The sequence below is a fragment of the Tinamus guttatus genome, unplaced genomic scaffold (genome assembly GCF_059628265.1).
Source record: "Tinamus guttatus ecotype Peru unplaced genomic scaffold, ASM5962826v1 Tinamus_guttatus_pri_ptg000925l, whole genome shotgun sequence".
Taxonomy (NCBI): Eukaryota; Metazoa; Chordata; class Aves; order Tinamiformes; family Tinamidae; genus Tinamus; species Tinamus guttatus.
In genome coordinates, this window is record NW_028289459.1 from 4 (window position 1) to 17096 (window position 17093).

Below are 17093 nucleotides of genomic sequence, written 5' to 3' on the forward strand. Positions count from 1 at the left end.
GAAGAAGAAGAAGAAGAACCCCCACTTGAGTAGCAGCCCTCTCACCCATAATTGCGCCCGCCGCACGAGGAGGCGGGAATAATCTCCCGTAGCAGCCAATGAGAAGGCGGGAGGTTGCGGCAGCTGCGCCAACCTGTGCACAGGTTGGCGGGCCTGGCGTTGTAGCGCGTTTCTAAGGGCGAGTGCGCGCGCGCGCGATGTGGTGCGTAGCAGCAGCGTGTAGGGGGAATTGGTCACGCTTGCGCATGGCAGTATGAGTCTGTCCCTGAGGTGGGTACGGGCTGCACGGTCTGTGGGCGAGAGGGGGCGGTTGTGGCCCAGGGCCGCCCCCTGGCTGTGCTGGTGAGGGTTGGTTGGTTGTAGAGAGGACTGTGGTGCGCAGCTGGTGCTGATTAGGCCTGTAGGGGTCTTCTACCACTGTTATTTGTTTGACAAATTCAGCTGGTCGTTAAAAGAATAGTATGCACCTTCAGAAAGCCTGTTAATAAGTTTCAAGTTATTTTTTTTTCTCCTGATGAGGGGAAAAAACATCAGAAGCAAGATTATAGCAACTACTTTTGAGTCTTTGGGTTTTGTTTTCTTTGCTTTTCATTAAGGTTCAATGACTTTTGTAAAAATAACCTGTGGCTTAGATTTTGCACCTTGTAAATCCTTCTTCTCAGCTTATTTGGTACATTTATGTGATATAGGTGGTCCTTAATTAAAGGATATATTAACTTTACATTTTGTGTAGTAACAATGTTTGTAGTAAAAGCAGTACTGAGCTACTTAAACTTAAGCACTGCCAAAAAGTCTTAAAAATGCTTTATGCTAGGTATTAAGTAAGCACTTGACAGATCCCTCTTTCTAAAGAGTTCAGCGATAATCTGCTTTCCAGCTTCTAAATAGAGAGCTTCATCATCATGGCTCACAAAACATGGATTTGAGCAGATCTCCCACTTGTAGTTGTGTAGCTAACAGAGAGAGATTTTAGTCCTGTGAAAACTATAGTAATCCAAAGCCTATGTGAAATTAAACTGTCTTGACTGGTCTTTTAAGGGCTTCTCACCCTTTGAGGATTTTGGGCTGTGAGGTGGGTTCAGTTTGTGCAACTTAGATTTTCTGTGTATGTATTTGGAATTTTCACTAGTTTGGCTAAAGTTGCAGTTGAAAGCTGAGTTGTAACTGTATGTTGAACCTTTGGGTTTGTTTAAAATTAGCTAACACTTTTCTTAAACAAAGATGAAGAAAAGGCAGCTAATTAAAGGAGATGAGACAAATATCCTTCTTGCACAAGCAGTTTTCTATCCACTCTTCAGTAATTCTTGTGCATTTTATAGTAAATGACATCATGTGCATTTCATTTCTGCTGCAAATGAACAAATGTGTGTTGAAATATTTCTTCCTGGCAGCATATAGAATCATACAGCAGTCCAGGTTGGAATGGACTTCTGGAAGTCACCTTGTCCAGCTTGATCCTCAGAGCAGGTCAGACCTGAAACTAAGTGAGTTTGTCATGGCCCTTTTTCAACCGAGTTCTGAAAAATTTAAGGGTGGAGATTTTAAACTCTCCCAGGGCAGCTGTTCCTGTACATAACCATTCTCACTGGGAAAAATGTTTTTCCCTAGTTCCAATTTCATTTTCCCCTGTTGCAACTTGTAACTGTTGTTTCTTGTCCTTCTGCAGTGCATCTTTGAGAGCCTGGCTCTGTCCTGTGTAAAATAACCTCCAGAGTAATGGAAGAAATAGTAATGGAAGAAATAGAAAGCCTGCTCTGGAATGGGTGTCTTCCAAGCAATTACATGGATGCACATCAGTTAATCTTTCTGACGTGAATAAAGCACAGTTACAGCCACAACAAAATTTATACCTTGCTCATTCCAAAGTATCCTTGATCTGTCCCATCCTTTCAGCAAGCATTCTTGTGAATTAAAAATTCAATGGGATTATGCAGGAATTGGTGTGTTCCCCCCCCCCCATCCTCTGTAATGCATGTATTTCTAACAAGTAATACCTTATTACATATTTCATAACAGTGTCTGTTAATCTTATGTGCATGCTAATTCCATTTTATTTACATATGAGCAATGTACACTTTCTTCAACTGTCATGCTCAGTATGTGTGCCATATACCTTCTACCTCTATTATCTGAAAACTTTATTTCTAGACTAGCCAAGGAAGAGGGCTGTATTTGAGCAAGCAGTTTATGCTGATTTTTGTGCTTGATCTTGTCCATTTTGTATATGCCACAGAGCGAAAAAGGCATTAGATTAATTTGTTAATTAGGTTAACTAGATTAATTTAGATTTAAAGCATCTCTAATAATCCATGCAAGGTGTTTATCTAAAAACTGTTTCTGATAACAAAGCCCAAGACTGGTGGTAACTAACATCTGCTTCAGCAGCCAGACAACCCAATGAAATGTCCAGTTAAGCCTCTAGCTGCATCTTTCTGAAAATTTCCTTCTACAACTAGGAATACAGTGTCATTTCATCTGCTATTCCAAGTTGTAATCTCAAGTATTTGTTAGGCTTTTTTTTTCTATTTTTTTAATAACTTATTAATCAAAACACTTTTGCTAACTTTATTTGGTGGGAAGAGAGGGGATGTCATCTGGTCTTCACAAAACTATTGTGTATTTCAAGTGTTGTTTTCTACTGGGAGAAATTGGGAAAAGAATGAATGAGATGGGTAGAATGATCTGTGGTATTGTGGTGAGTTTTTTATTGATGGAAAAGTATGTAGAGCTTTACCTTCCCAGATCAGTTACATTGAGCTTCCTTCTTTTCATACAGGAATGAGCTTTCATTAGACAAAACTAAAAGGAATAAAAGAGAATTGACAGAAGAACAGAAGCAGGAAATTAAAGATGCTTTCGGGCTGTTTGATACAAAGATAGAACAATAAATTGTCATGAATTAAAGGTAAAAGGAAGTACTTAATCTAACCTTCTGGCTTCATGGTTAGGGTTTATCAAGTAATTCAAGAATTACTTGAAAGATGAAATGGGGATTTCTTACTTTACCTTTTGTTATAGATATGTCTGTCTTAAGTGTACAGAGATTGTCTTTTAATTTCAGAGTTCAGGTACTTTGTCTGTTGAAAGCTACAGTGTGTGGAAGCTACAGGTACTATTTGGATATGTAGACTGTTAATGTACTTTGTCCAATTGCAGTATGCTTTGCATTCCCACCAGTTTGGATTATTTGCAAAGATGTTTTCTCAGATGCTGGATTAGATACTTGGCCCTGAAACAGGCAATGCTGTGGGAGAACAGAGGTGTATAAAATTACAACATACTTTGTTGTGTTGTTACCACATGGCATCAATTAGTATGGGTATATCCAGGAGGCTTGTGGTTTTCTATTCATCATTTAGCCTATATTCATATGCTCGCAAACAAACTAGTGCGTGCAGAGGTTTCCCATTTCAACCGGGGTAGTAAAGAGAGAAAGCTAATGATTTACTCCTAACCTGATACCAGCCCATTTTTTTAATTTTGTATCAGTGGAGAAATAAAGTTAATGTGCAAAATGACTAGTAAACCCATGAACAAGTATGCCCTCAGTATGAAAACAATCTTCGACCTATTCTTCTTTAATATTCAATGTTATGATATTGAAAAAAAGACAAAGTTTCCTGTTAGAATGACTGTTGAAATGCCTAAATTTTTTTTGAAAATGTTTTTACAATAAAACAACATAATTTTGAATTTTCAGATTTTTTTAATTTGAGGCTGTACTTGCCAATATTGCTTTAGATGATTTTTATATTCAAAACTTTTTTCCTGCTATGTGGCAGACAGTACAGCTTGAGATGGAACAGTGCTCTGGAACCAGTGCATACTGATCCTCCCTTCGCTGTTCCCATGCAAAACACTTCAGAGAGTAGTTGGAGAGGGCACGGAACCAGCTTATTACTGGCATCTGCAAGGCCACGAATCCATAGCTGATTGGATAATCTTGCACGTAATTAGTTAGACTATGGGCTTATTTACAACCACATTTGCGTGCTTCTTGCAAATAAGGTATTGTATCCGGGACAGCACGATATATAAATTGTATCTGATGCTCAGTAAAGGTCTTTTGGCCTTTGGTATGATAATCCGGAGTCCATGCACATATGCTGCACTGTGTGTGTGGTTTTTTTTTTGTTTTTTTTTTTAATTATTATTATTATTATTAATGGTGCTATTTCACTGATATGCATGTTTTTTAAATTGGGTAATAAGATGCTTAAAAAAGAAAAATATCTGTTCCTTTTTAATATTCACATATTGTTGTACTTCTGTTTTATTCCAAAAGGTGGCAATGAGAGCCTTGGGTTTTGATGTGAAAAAAGCTGATGTACTGAAAATACTTAAAGATTATGATTGAGAAGCAACAGGAGAAATCACCTTTGATTTTAATGAAGTTGGTATGTGTTTGATTGTATATTTTGAGGAAGAAGTGGGTAGAGAAGCAATACTTTGCATGCTTTTTCAATTCTGTAGTACTATTTAGACATTTAAAAATTCATTCCATGCTTTTCTTAATAGAAATGAATAGAGTAGTAAGTTTTTTTTTGTTTATTTTTTTTTTGCATGCTGAATATGCAGTTGATATGTGAAGCTGAATCGTAGGATCAGTATGAAAGGAGCCAGAGTATACGCAGTCCTAATCTGTTTCAAATTTCTGTAAATGAAAAAAGCTTTAATTTACAGATGTAGATATTTTTGTGCTGTTTTTGAATATTATAGGATTCTCCTTCTTATGGAAAAAGTAGTTGGAATTGAATTTCATGAGAAGGAGGTTACACAGAGGCAAACTGTAAACACTGTGTATATATAAAAGATAAGAGAAACTGAAATGGGTATTGAAATCACAGATTTTCTACTTTTGATAAAATCAACAAATGCTTTTACAAACAACAAATTTTATTAACAATGGAATTTAATTAGGCTGCTTTTATCTAAAATTTTTGTATCTTGCAGATTTTTACTTTTTTCAGTATGTAGTGATTGCAGGATTTGTAAATATTCAGGATTAAATTTCTCTATTTTGTTACAAATAACTTTTGTGAACAATTTATTAATTACAAAAATATAAGCTTTGATTCTTTTCATGGACATTGTGGGTTTATTTCTCTATTTTACCATTTCATGCCATGTATTTAAGGTATTAGATGTCTATAAAATTTCAGAGAAGTCAGTGCTGGTCAGATATAGTTGTTCTTCATAGCCAAGAGCAATCTAGTTCATGTCACAAATCAATTACTGTTTGAAACATGCGGCAAGTTTTAAAGTTTAACACATAAGGATTGGAGAAAGTACTTTGGTAATGACAGAAAACAAGGTGTCTTAAATGTGTTTCCAGCTAGGGCAAATTATGGGTCAGAAGAAGAATGCAAGTGAACACTGTCATTGCAGCTAATTTAAAGCAGCAAAGCCAAAAGAGCTTGGCAGTTCATCTAGATGTGATAAATTATTTTCATGTAGGTACTATCTTTGGCCTATGACAGACTGGAGATGTTAGGTCTGGGGAGTCTGGGGGAATAAAACTTGTCTTGGCTATTTACTATCAGAAGTGTTTTCTTCTCTCTTATAAATCCTTGTAGTTAATTGTGTCATTATTCATTTGTCCTTTTTCTGGCCTAGCTATCGGGATAGGTAGTCAATAAGTGCTGTGCAGAACTAGGAAAATTCATACAGGAAGCACCACTATGAGAAGGTAATGTAATTGAATCTGTCCCAAAACTTGTCAGATCTCTGTGCATCTATGACATGATATGCAATTAAATACAGAAGGATCAGAGAGTTAAAGAAGATAAGTTTCAGAAAAAAGTAATTTTGAAGAGCTGGTTAAATATTCTGAAATGGTTCTTGAGCCATCAGTTTTCCATGGTTTAATTTATGAAAAGGTCAAACTATTGTTAATGCTGTCCACTAATTTTCTTATCTGTACAAATACTACTTATGGTTTTAAATAGAGGAATGGTCCTTGTGAAATATATGAAGATACAGAAGTATTTTTGTCTTGTTTTGTAGAATCACATCACATAATATTTAGAGACCAAGTATGTTGCTGTTCGCTGTCTCCGGCCACGCGGTCTCCGGACTCAGCTCTCGGCAATGTAATGTGTTCACCCGGAGGTCGGGCTCTCCGGGACCATCCTACCCCGCTAGGGGACAAACCACGTAACACCAATATGGTGGGAGTGCCGTTTATTGCTTGCTGCTCACTACAGTTATACTCCTTTTGAATGCGGAAGCTTGCTCTGCCACCAATTAGCAACAATGTTACCTTATATGGCTATGTACTGATTCTTCAGAGTAAGACAGCTGACTCGCCTTAATCTCTGCTGACCCTTTGCTTTCCGTAACATCGCGAGATCTTCCGAACGCCAGGCCCTAAGCCTAAGTTTGGCCAAGTCAGCTTATGTCAAGCACGAAGCCATATTGCTATATCTATATATCCATCCACACAAGTATTTTATTGCTCTTCAGATAATGTTCCAGTTATCTTTTTGCCCTAATAAGTAAAATTTTTAAATGATGTGTGGTGTCATTAATAGTTGTTTTAAATGAAAATATTTAATTTTCATCTAAATCTGAAGGATTTATTTGTGGAGGCTCCTTCAAAGACAATAGTACCTTGTTAGCAGATAGTTAACCACAAAGATGTCAGTCTTCTCAGCAGATGGGGGACAGAGCCGAAAAAGGAGGAGGACTGCAGAACACCTCCCCCTGCCCCGTGTGAGGAATGTCTTGTCAGAAGAAAAGAAACAAAGCCAGGACAACTGCGCAGGTGGCAAGATGCTGATTGTTTGTAAGCTTTGCAACACTTGTGTTAAGAAAGTATAAAAAGAGGTTGGTTTGAAAATAAAGTCGTCTCACTCTGCACCCCAGACTGAGTCCATTTCTTCACAAGGTGCAACAAATGGCGCCCAAGGTGGGGCTCAAAGACTAGCTGTCTCTCCGGTTGCACCGCCCAGCTGAACTCCCGAGAATCACGCTGAAAGGAAGCGTAAGGATCAAGCTGAAAGGAAGCTTACTTTGTGTGCACACTAAAAGCCTCTTGAAAGGAAAGAGGGAAGCGGCTGGGAACTATGGGTTCATACCTAATGAAGGAACAGAAGGACGATTTAGAAGCTTCTCCTAAAATCTTGAAACAGCAAAGAAAAAATTTAGGTGAAGAAGAGCTGCAAAAGGTTCTTGCATGGACTTCTAAAGACGATCCTTCGGTGAATAATAAGAATTTTTTAATCTGGAAAGGTGGGACGAAATTGGGGTCCGACTGTGGGATAGTGCCACGCGTGGTGATTAAGGCTGCTGCTAACCTGTTGCCACAATGGTGAGTTGTATTTGAAACGTTGAAATCTCATAGTGGGTTGCAGTCGAACATAAATGACAGGGTCGGGGCCCCTGCCATCCCCTCTGTGCCTCCATTACCTCAATCATGTCCTGATGAGAATCAGAAAAGAAAACGTGCCCCAAAAGCCTTTGCGGTACTGCCACCTGATGACCAGGACAATGATCCTTTTGACCCAGGTCCTATTGATCCTGGAAAGGAGCCAGACCTATACCCCTCGGATTCTCACGATAAATGGGCCTCAGTAAAACAAGGAGCAAACCAGGCAGGGGATGTGGGCATGCTGAAAGCCTTTCCCGTTATCTGTGCACCAGACCAGAATCCACGTTCGGAAGGTTTGTCATATAATCTTATTAAGGACGTGCGACGCACGGTGACAGATCGTGGCCTTGGCACACCATATACCACCCACCTTATACAATCTCTTTGTGATTCTTCGGTTTTTACTCCCCATGATTTTAAAACTGTTTTGCCTGATTATGACTGATATTCAGTATACAATGTGGGAGTCGAAAATGAGAGAGCTTGCTCGAGCACAGGGGGAGGAAAACAGCGATCACAGTGCTACAACAGCACAAGCAGGAATTCCCCCTGAGGGCCTGCAGTGAGTTAAGGCACTTGCTCTCCTTGCCCTTAAGGCCATCCCGGAGGCCGGTAAACAAAGACAGCCTTTTGTTAGCATAAGACAAGATGCGAATGAGCCATATATGAAGTTTTTGGATCGGCTTAATGAGGCTCTGGAGAAACAAATTGATAATGAACAAGCACGAAGCTGCATTTTTAAGCAACTAGCAGTTGAGAATGCTAACCCCGATTGCCAGAGAGTTTTGCGGCCACTAAAGGATCCTACTATTGATGGCATGCTAAAAGCATGTATTAATGTCGGTAACAAACAGTATGAATATTCACTGATGGCCAAAACATTTGCAACAATGTCTATGAAAAAGCCATGTTTTGCTTGTGGCCAATTTGGGTATATTCATAAATACTGTCCAAAAACTCAAGCAAACAAAGGAGGAGCGCCTGGAATATATCCGCGCTGTCACAAAGGACAATGCTATGCTAATCAGTGTTGATCAAAATTTGATAAGGAAGGTCGACCGCTGGCCCCTTCGGGAAACTTCAAGCAGAGCGCGGCAAGGGGTCGTGCCATGAGAGCAAATCACCCCTCGGAGTGGCCCCCTCCCCAGAAAGTAGCTGTCACCTGTGCGCCCGCACAAGGGGCAGCGCCGGGGTGGGCTTGGTCACCACAATAGAGGGTGGTGAGCCATGGGGACCAGTTCATAGAATCATAGAATGCTTAAGGTTGGAAGGGACCTCTAGAGGTCATCTAGTCCAACCCCCCTGCACACGTAGGGTCACCTAGAGCACGTGGCACAGGACTGCATCCAAGCGGGTTTTGAAGATCTCCAGAGAAGGAGACTCCACAACATCTCTGGGCAGCCTGTTCCAGCGCTCTGTCACCCTCACTGTTAAAAATTTTTCCTTAAGTTCATGCGGAACTTTGGTGCTTCACTTTGTGGCCATTACCTCTAGTTCTGTCGGTGGCCACCACTGAAAAGAGGCCAGCACCATCCTCCTCACTGCCTCCCTTGAGGTACTTATAGACACTGATTAGATCCCCTCTCAGCCTTCTCTTCTCCAGGCTGAACAGGCCCAGCTCCCTCAGCCTCTCCTCATAGGGCAGATGTTCCAGGCCCCTGATCATCCTTGTAGCCCTGCACTGGACTCTCTCCAGCAGCTCTGCATCTCTCTTGTACTGTGGAGCCCAGAACTGGACACAATACTCCAGATGTGGCCTCACCAGGGCTGAGTAGAGGGGCAGGATCACCTCCCTCGACCTCCTGGAGACGCTCTTCTTGATGCACCCCAGGATCCCATTGGCCTTCTTGGCCACAAGGGCACACTGCTGCCTCATGGTCCACTTGTCATCCACCATGACGCCCAGGTCTTTCTCTGCAGAGCTGCTCTCCAGAAGGTCAGTCCCCAGCCTGTACTGGTGTCTGGGGTTATTCCTCCCCAGGTGCAGGACCTTGCACTTGGCCTTGTTGAATTGCATGAGGTTTTTCACCGCCCAGTTGTCCAGTCTGTCCAGGTCCCTCTGGATGGCAGCGCAGACCTCTGGGGTATCAGCTACTCCTCCCAGTTTGGTATCATCAGCAAACTTGCTGAGGGAGCACTCTGTGCCTTCAAAGAGGCCATTATACCACAGCTGGAACAGATTCTGTTCCTGTGTCCCACGGTAATATTTTTCTTTTAGATTTCTGCGCACCATGGCTAATGACTCCTGACTGGTTTGCATAAAAGCAGCACATTTCTCCAAGAGCTACACATAGGCCTACTTGCTTCATAAAGAGAAGGTCTAGTCCCCTTCTATTTTGGAGGACTATTTCAGCTAAAGAGTCCACTTGATTTTCCAATCTTCCCACTGTCTCTTCCATATATCCCATATCTTGGAATACATGTGAGCTTAAGTCCTGCAATCCCTGTTTTTGAGCGATTAACGCAGAAGGCCCGACCGCAGCGGAACCAGCTATTCCTGCCCCAACCAGTAATGGATTTAAGATAGAGGCAGCTCTTTTCTCTCTCCCATGATGGTGTTCAATGTAGCTCAGGTGGGCTCTTCCGTTATCCCCGTCATACAAATACACTTGGGGTAGAATATATACTAATACACAGAAATCAGGCCCTGTGCCCGAGGATTCAAGTTGCTGGGTATTTACACAGTCAGTCAGCCCGCTCATATAGGCCCACCACGCCCCTGTCAGGGCCTCATAATACCTGGTTCTTGTAACATTAACTCTTAATGTTCGGTTACAATTTTTCTGGTACAAGGCAGATATCACTCGCCCTGCAGCAACCAAGCATAGTCCTGCTCCCTGCACATCCCCAAGGGTCAATCTGGGGTGATCCCATGTACACTTGTCTGAGTGCTTCCTGGGAGTAGGTGCTCCTTCAGTAGCTACGCCTATATAGTAAGGGGGTCTCGGATCTAGGCATAGCCAGCAATCTTTCTCAAAAGTAAGGGAATGCCTCTGTATTGTTATGGAGACCCCTGGGTCAGGCCCGTGGACATACAGCCATAGTCCCCACGTCCTGCCCGTATCCCAGGTTGTTCCATATCGGCCCCAATACTGGGGTTTAAAAAGGATTGGTTTGCAGGTTCCGGATATACTGCATTTACCCTTCGGACCACACTCTATTCTTATGAAAGGGTCATGACGCCCCCAGGAGGATTCTGTTTCACAACCCCATTGGGCACAGTGAAACTGGCCATCCCCTTGACACCCAGGATTTCCTATAGCAGGACATACGTAGTATTGTACCTCATGCAGTAATTCCTCCCCCACAAGGGGGACCACATCCCTGAGCCACTGCTGCCCATGACCCCCTGTTTGGTACCCTGTTCCTCCTGTTGCCGAGGCTTGTCGTATGGGTATCCCTATTTTGCATAAATCAATTGTTATTTCAGGGGCGTCACTAGTGCTTATTGACTAGATTGTGCTTCCCATTATAGTATCCCTAATTTCCCATTTCCAGTTAATGGGGCGATAAGGACTGTGCTCATATCTTAACCCCAAAGTTTGCATACACGCTGTTAAAATTAACCAGGCTCCCCATATCTGTCTACTCATTTTCTCCATATTGTGACCCTTAGTGGGTTACTAAGGTCCTTGGAAATAGTCCACTGAGCTGAATCTGGATTTGGTTGAGGAGGAGTTGGTTTCACATGGGAGCGATGAATCCACGCAGGTTTTCCAGTGACCTTTACCGCTGTTGGAGTGTGAAGTATCACTTGGTGTGGCCCTGTCCACCAAGGTTCCAATGATGCTGTTTGGAACCTTTTGATGTACACCAAGTCCCCCAGTTGGTATGAGTGAGCTGGCTCTTGTATAGGCTTCTGGCTCTCGTAGTGGTCTCGCAAGCCTCGGTGTATCTGCTCTCGTACCTTTTGTAATGCCTGGAGGAACACTGGAGAGCTGTTAGTAATGCTCATGGTTTGGGGGAACAAAAGCGGGGGTCTCCCACAGAGTATTTCATAGGGGGATAGTCCTATCTTACATGGGGTGCACTGTGCTCGTAAAAGCACCATTGGGAGTAAATCAACCCAGTTAGCCCCTGTTTCAATATTTCATTTAGTAAGTGTCGAGGGTCACTCGAATGTTGAGGCTCACTCCACAAATCAGAGTGAGCAGCACTTTAATATGAAGGTGGTTTAACTTGTGGCGAGTGCCGAAGCCTTCTCCACAAGCCGGAGTGAACAACACCTCTATGAGAAGTGAAGTCAACTCCACTCTGCTGTTGTCTGCAGCAGAGCTTTATACCAGTGCAGGTGGGCATGCGCTGAGGAGTGGCATTCTCATTGGCCAGCTACAGATTCCCAGCTGGTTAGTGCTCCTCCAGGTGCTTGGTTGCTAGGCGTCGGTTCAGTTCCCCACAAACTCCAGTTTCTTATATATTCTTACTAAGGCCCCAACATCTCCCCCTCTTTTTTCCAAAAAGGAAAAATTAGCAATAAACATTGCAACATTTACAAAGTAACATAGCTGTAAGTCTCAGCATTTCCCCTCTTTTTACAAAAACAAAAATTGGCAATATCATGCACCAAAATATCACGAACAAAAACAAAGTAACATAGTTGCAAACACAAATATAACCATTCTGGTTACGCATAAGTGTAACAATTTCTATAATTCATGGTCCATTAATTGTTTCTGTCCTTTCGCAACCACGGTCGTACCCACTTGGCTGGTACCCAGGTCGCTCCGTCTCCTCCAAGTACGCACGCATATCCTCGTCCCCATGTAACTAACTCAACTGGACCTTCCCAGATCTGTTTCTGTGGACAAAAGACTTCCACCTGTACCTTCTTTCCCAAAAGGTCAGCTGAATTTTTTGAAAAATGAGTGAAAATAGGTACGTTGTCATCATTTCTAGGGTTGAGCCAATTCAAAACGTAGCATGCTTTACTTGGGTCCCTATGAGTTAACATCTCCCCCTCTTTTTTCAAAACAGACAGTAATTGTTTTAAATTTCGATGGTGTCGCTCGATGATGGCCTGACCACCCGAATTATACGGGATACCCATCTGATGGGTTATTCCCCATTGCTGGAAAAGGTTTTTACAGATGTTGCTCTTATACACCGGTGCATTATCTGTTTTTATGATGTCCGGTTTTCCTAAGACAGCAATTACCTGAGCCCAGTGTTTGCAGGCTGACTTAGCGTTTGTAGAAGTGGCTGGGGTCGCCCAGAGAGCCTTTGAACAGGTATCCACCGTAACATGCAGATATTTTAGTCGGCCAAAGGGAGTGAATTCCGTAACATCTGTCTGCCATATCTGCCTCGGTTGTAGTCCTCTTGGACTGGTACCCATTTCCTGTAAAGGGGTCAGTCTTGCGCAATCCGGACAGGCAGCTATGATAGCACGAGCTGCCGCTCGGGAAATTTTAAATTCACGTTGTAACGCTCGAGCAGATTGATGAAAGAATGAATGAGACGTTGATGCCTGTTGTTCCGCCGAACAAGAAATACCCGCTGCTGACACGGCACTATCTATGACTGCATTACCTTCTGTTAAAGGGCCCGGTAATGCAGTATGACTACGAATATGCGATACCCAAAAGGCATGCTTTCTTTGTTGAATGATGTTCCACAGCTGAACAAACAAAGCTTGAAGACTATGGTTGTTTACATGTCCTATAATTGCCCTATGAATTCTTTGAACAATGCCTACTACATATAGGGAGTCAATAACTATATTCATGGGCCGATCATGAAAAGTTAGAAATGCCCAAATTACCGCTTTTAATTCTAGAACCTGCACGGATGCAGTTTCCCGTCGAATCTGAGTTTTCCAACGATCTGACTCCCGGAAAGCGTACCCATATTTCCCAGTTTTGCTGCTAGCATCTGTGAATACAGTAATCGCGTTCGATAATGGTCTTGAACTCTGGATTTCTCGTTCTTCCAGCTCCAAAGAGGTGTGAAAGAGAGGATGCTTGGGATAATGATTGTCCACTCTAACACCCTGAATAGCTAGAGCAAATTCTGCACTTTTCAAACACCATTCTTCAACTAATTCCAGAGTCTTTAGAGGCAGGATAATACTATCAGGCTCTCTGCCGGCAATTGTTCGTACGCGTTGCCGGGCTTTCAAAATTCCCATTCCAATTGCTTCATGCCTTTGAGTTAGGGTGCGTCGCAAGTGGCTTGGGAGAAAAACCCATTCCAGTACAAACAGGATTCCTTTTTCGTCTATCTGGGCGATAATTATCGCCACCTCCCTTTCCCAATTATAGACCACCAGGGATATTGGTAATCTTTCCTGGAACCTGTAGGCCGCTGTCTCTGCTATCTTTTCCTCGATTCGTTCTAAGGCTGCGACAGCCTTTGGGGTTAAGCTCCGCTTTTCTGCGGGCTCTTTAGCTCCCCTAAGCAGTTGAAGCAACGGCTCCATTTCCGCATTTGTAATGCCACAAAAATTCCTAATCCATTGGATGTCTCCCACCAATTTTTGTACACAGTTAACGGTGTCAATTTTCGTCTGCAATTTAAGCTTCTGGGGTCTAATTCTGGCTTCTGTGATAACCATACCCAGATAATTCCAAGGAGCTTGCCTTTGAATCTTTTCAGGGGCAATGACCAGGCCAAATTCCTTTAAACAGTTAATTAGCTCCTCTTCCTGCTCAGCTGGCAAAACTTCAGGGCTTGCTATTAGAATATCATCCATATAGTGGTATGTGATCAAATCCGGGTGCTTTTCCCTCCAGGGTTTCAGGGCCAAACTCACAAACCATTGACAGATGGTTGGTGAATTTTTCATTCCTTGGGGAAGAACTACCCACTGGTATCGCTCCGATGGGCCTTCCCTGTTAATTGTAGGCACCGTAAATGCAAATTTTTCACTGTCTTCTGGGTCAAGCGGTATATTAAAGAGACAATCTTTTAGATCGATTACTAACAAATTCCATGCCTGTGGGAGCATAACGGGTGAGGGCAACCCTGGTTGTAGAGCTCCCATGTTTTCCATGCATGCATTAACGGCTCTGAGATCCTGTAACAACCTCCACTTTCCAGATTTTTTCCTGATGGTGAAAATAGGAGTGTTCCAGGGACTCGTTGACAGCTTAATATGACCCTGATCTAACTGTTCTTTAACTAATTCCCTTAGATGATGCAGCTTTTCCTCCGGTAGCGGCCATTGGTCCACCCATACAGGGTCCTTTGTAATCCATTTTAGCTTTAAAGTAGGGCGGAAGCTGCCCCCAATGGCCGCTAGGGAAAATGTGACTGCAAAGTGACGCCCCACTGGGCTAAAACATACCTGCCCAGCAACCACAGTGAGGTACACATCACATACGGTTTTATCTTGGCCCTGTTTCCTTCGTCATCTATAACAGTCACGAAATATTGACTAACCTGCGTAGGAGATTGCCCCCCGATCCCTGTCACAGGGGTATCAATCTCCTGCAGATCCCACTGTGGTGGCCATGCAAATTTAGGGATGATAGTAATATCTGAACCGGTATCAAGCATCATGGCCACATTGGTAAGACGAGTGCCGTCTGGTCCTTCCATGCTCACAATTTTTGTCGGCCGCTGAGCAGTTATCTTTTCGCAAAAAGCAACCTGAGGGGGTCCGGAAGATCCAAAGCCCTTATTTCCCCTATCGGGCCTGTCCAGGATTGGGGATTGCAGCTCAAAAAGGTATTAGTTGAGCTATCCTGCTCAATGCCGGAATAGTAATGGGAGGATTGAATATTTTCACCATTATGCCAATATTGCCAGAATAATCAGCATCAATGCACCCTGGCAACACAAAAACACCCATTTTTGAGGCTGATGAACGGCCAATTACCAGAGCGGATAGGCCCCTCCCCAGAGGGCCAGTGCATGTTGATTCTAAAATACGCACGTCAGAGTCTCTAATCACTGTGGATTTTGCCACATAGAGGTCGACTCCTGCACTTCCTCGGGTTGCGGCAGAGAGTTCACAGAGGCAGCCATTGTCTGGGGATACTTGTTCGTCGCGTCCCTCACAACGCGGCGGCTCCCGTTTCCCTGTATCGGTGTGCCATTCTTGCGGAACCGTGATCAGCACTCCGCTGCTTTATGCCCGAACCTTTGGCATCTCGTACAGGTCCCATTAAATCCTCTCGGGGCCATACCTTCCATCCTGAATCTGTTAGGACACTTCCTCCTCATGTGTCCTAATCGACCACATAGGAAACATGTCCCATGAAATCTCTTGTCTTCCTTTCTAGACATTCTTTCTCCTTTAATTGCTGCGGCCAAAGCCACACCATGTATTTTTGCTTTTTGTTCTTCCTCCATCATTGGCGCTCGGGCACAGGTCTCTATCATTTGGACAATTGAAGCTCCTGGTGGCAAAGTAGCTAACAGTTGCTTGCAAGTTTGGTTTGCGTTTTGAACTGCTAGATCCTTTGCCAATATTGCTTTCATTTCCGCAGGCACATTAGGTGCCATATCCAGGGCTTCCTTCAGTCGATCAACAAAGTTGAAAAAAAGACTCATTCGGCTTTTGTGTTATTTTGGTGTATGGCAACTGTGGCGTTCCTATTTGTGGTAGGGCAAGAAAAGTGGCTAGCGCTGCATTTTTTGATTGCTGTAGTATCCTGGGGTGGAGCGCTGCCTGGGCCTTGGTTGCCCGGTAACGCCCATTCCCCATCAGTTGATCAAGGGTGGCAACCCTTAATGGATCATCCATACTGCAATTTAGATTCTCCAATTGTTTTTCCTCTAATCTTTCCTGCCATTTTGCTAACCAAAGTATATAAGCGGTAGAGGAAAGCAGAAGCTCCATTATCGCTCTGCTATCCGCAGGTACCATATGGGAATATTTAAACAGAGCGGAGACCTGATTTCTCACCAACTTATTGTCATGCCCATACTGCATTACTGTTTTTTGTAAGCCTTGAACCAGTTTCCAATCAAGAGGTTCCCACCTGGGGCCCTGGGCTCCCATTACTACAGGAGCTGCTAGTGGTGTTAATACAAATTCTCCTTGTAGTTGAGCATTCTCTATGAGTCCTTTATACCGTGCTCCCGCATTAAATGTTGGATCAACAGGTGGCATTCCCTCATCATTACTTCCACCTATAGTGGCTGGGAGCTCCAGCAACAATCCTTCTTCAGCTGGGTCACTTCCTCCAGCTGCTTCCTTTTGAATCTTAGGAGTATCTTTTTGTACCTCCCACTGCTCCAATTGTTTATCTACATTTTCCAACCCTTCCACTATAGCCCTATGGGCAGCCTTATAGGCTGCCTTCACATCTCTGGCCCTGGACCCGCAGTCTAATCGCCACATTTGTTTTAATAACTCTGTCATTCTCTCTGCTTGTCCCCGAAGTTCTTGTCGCATTTTTTGAACCACGGCATTATCATCGTCCGATCCATCTGGGATCGGTACTTTAACTGGGTCCACTTCCATTTCGGGCGCTGTGGGGGTTGGTCGCTTTTCCCCCTCCCATTCGGGCGCTGTGGGAGGTGGTCGCTCCTCCCCCTCCCACGGGGGGAGATACTCATCCACTCCCCCCATACTTCTCGTTCGGCCAAAGTTACCGGACACGCCTGTTTAGGTGAGGTTACCTTTCTCTTATTATCTATTTTCTCACACTGATTTGGCTCAGTATTGTTAGTACACTCAGAACTTTCAGACCCATTTTCCTCTTCTTCTCCATGGAGCGCTTCCCAGAAGGCGATAGCGACTAACCGCTCAAACATAGGCCATATGAGACGA

At 43.4% G+C, this 17093-nt stretch overlaps 1 pseudogene across 1 annotated transcript in view; it reads left to right on the plus strand.

Moving 5' to 3' along the window:
* Positions 1–253: 253 nt before the first annotated feature.
* Positions 254–17093, plus strand: part of LOC148591173 (centrin-3-like) — a 47720-nt pseudogene continuing 30880 nt past the window's right edge. Inside the window, exons 1-3 of the transcript XR_015914107.1 lie at positions 254–270; positions 2777–2905; positions 4286–4397. The product of XR_015914107.1 is annotated as a centrin-3-like (transcript). The remainder of the gene's footprint in view (positions 271–2776; positions 2906–4285; positions 4398–17093) is intronic.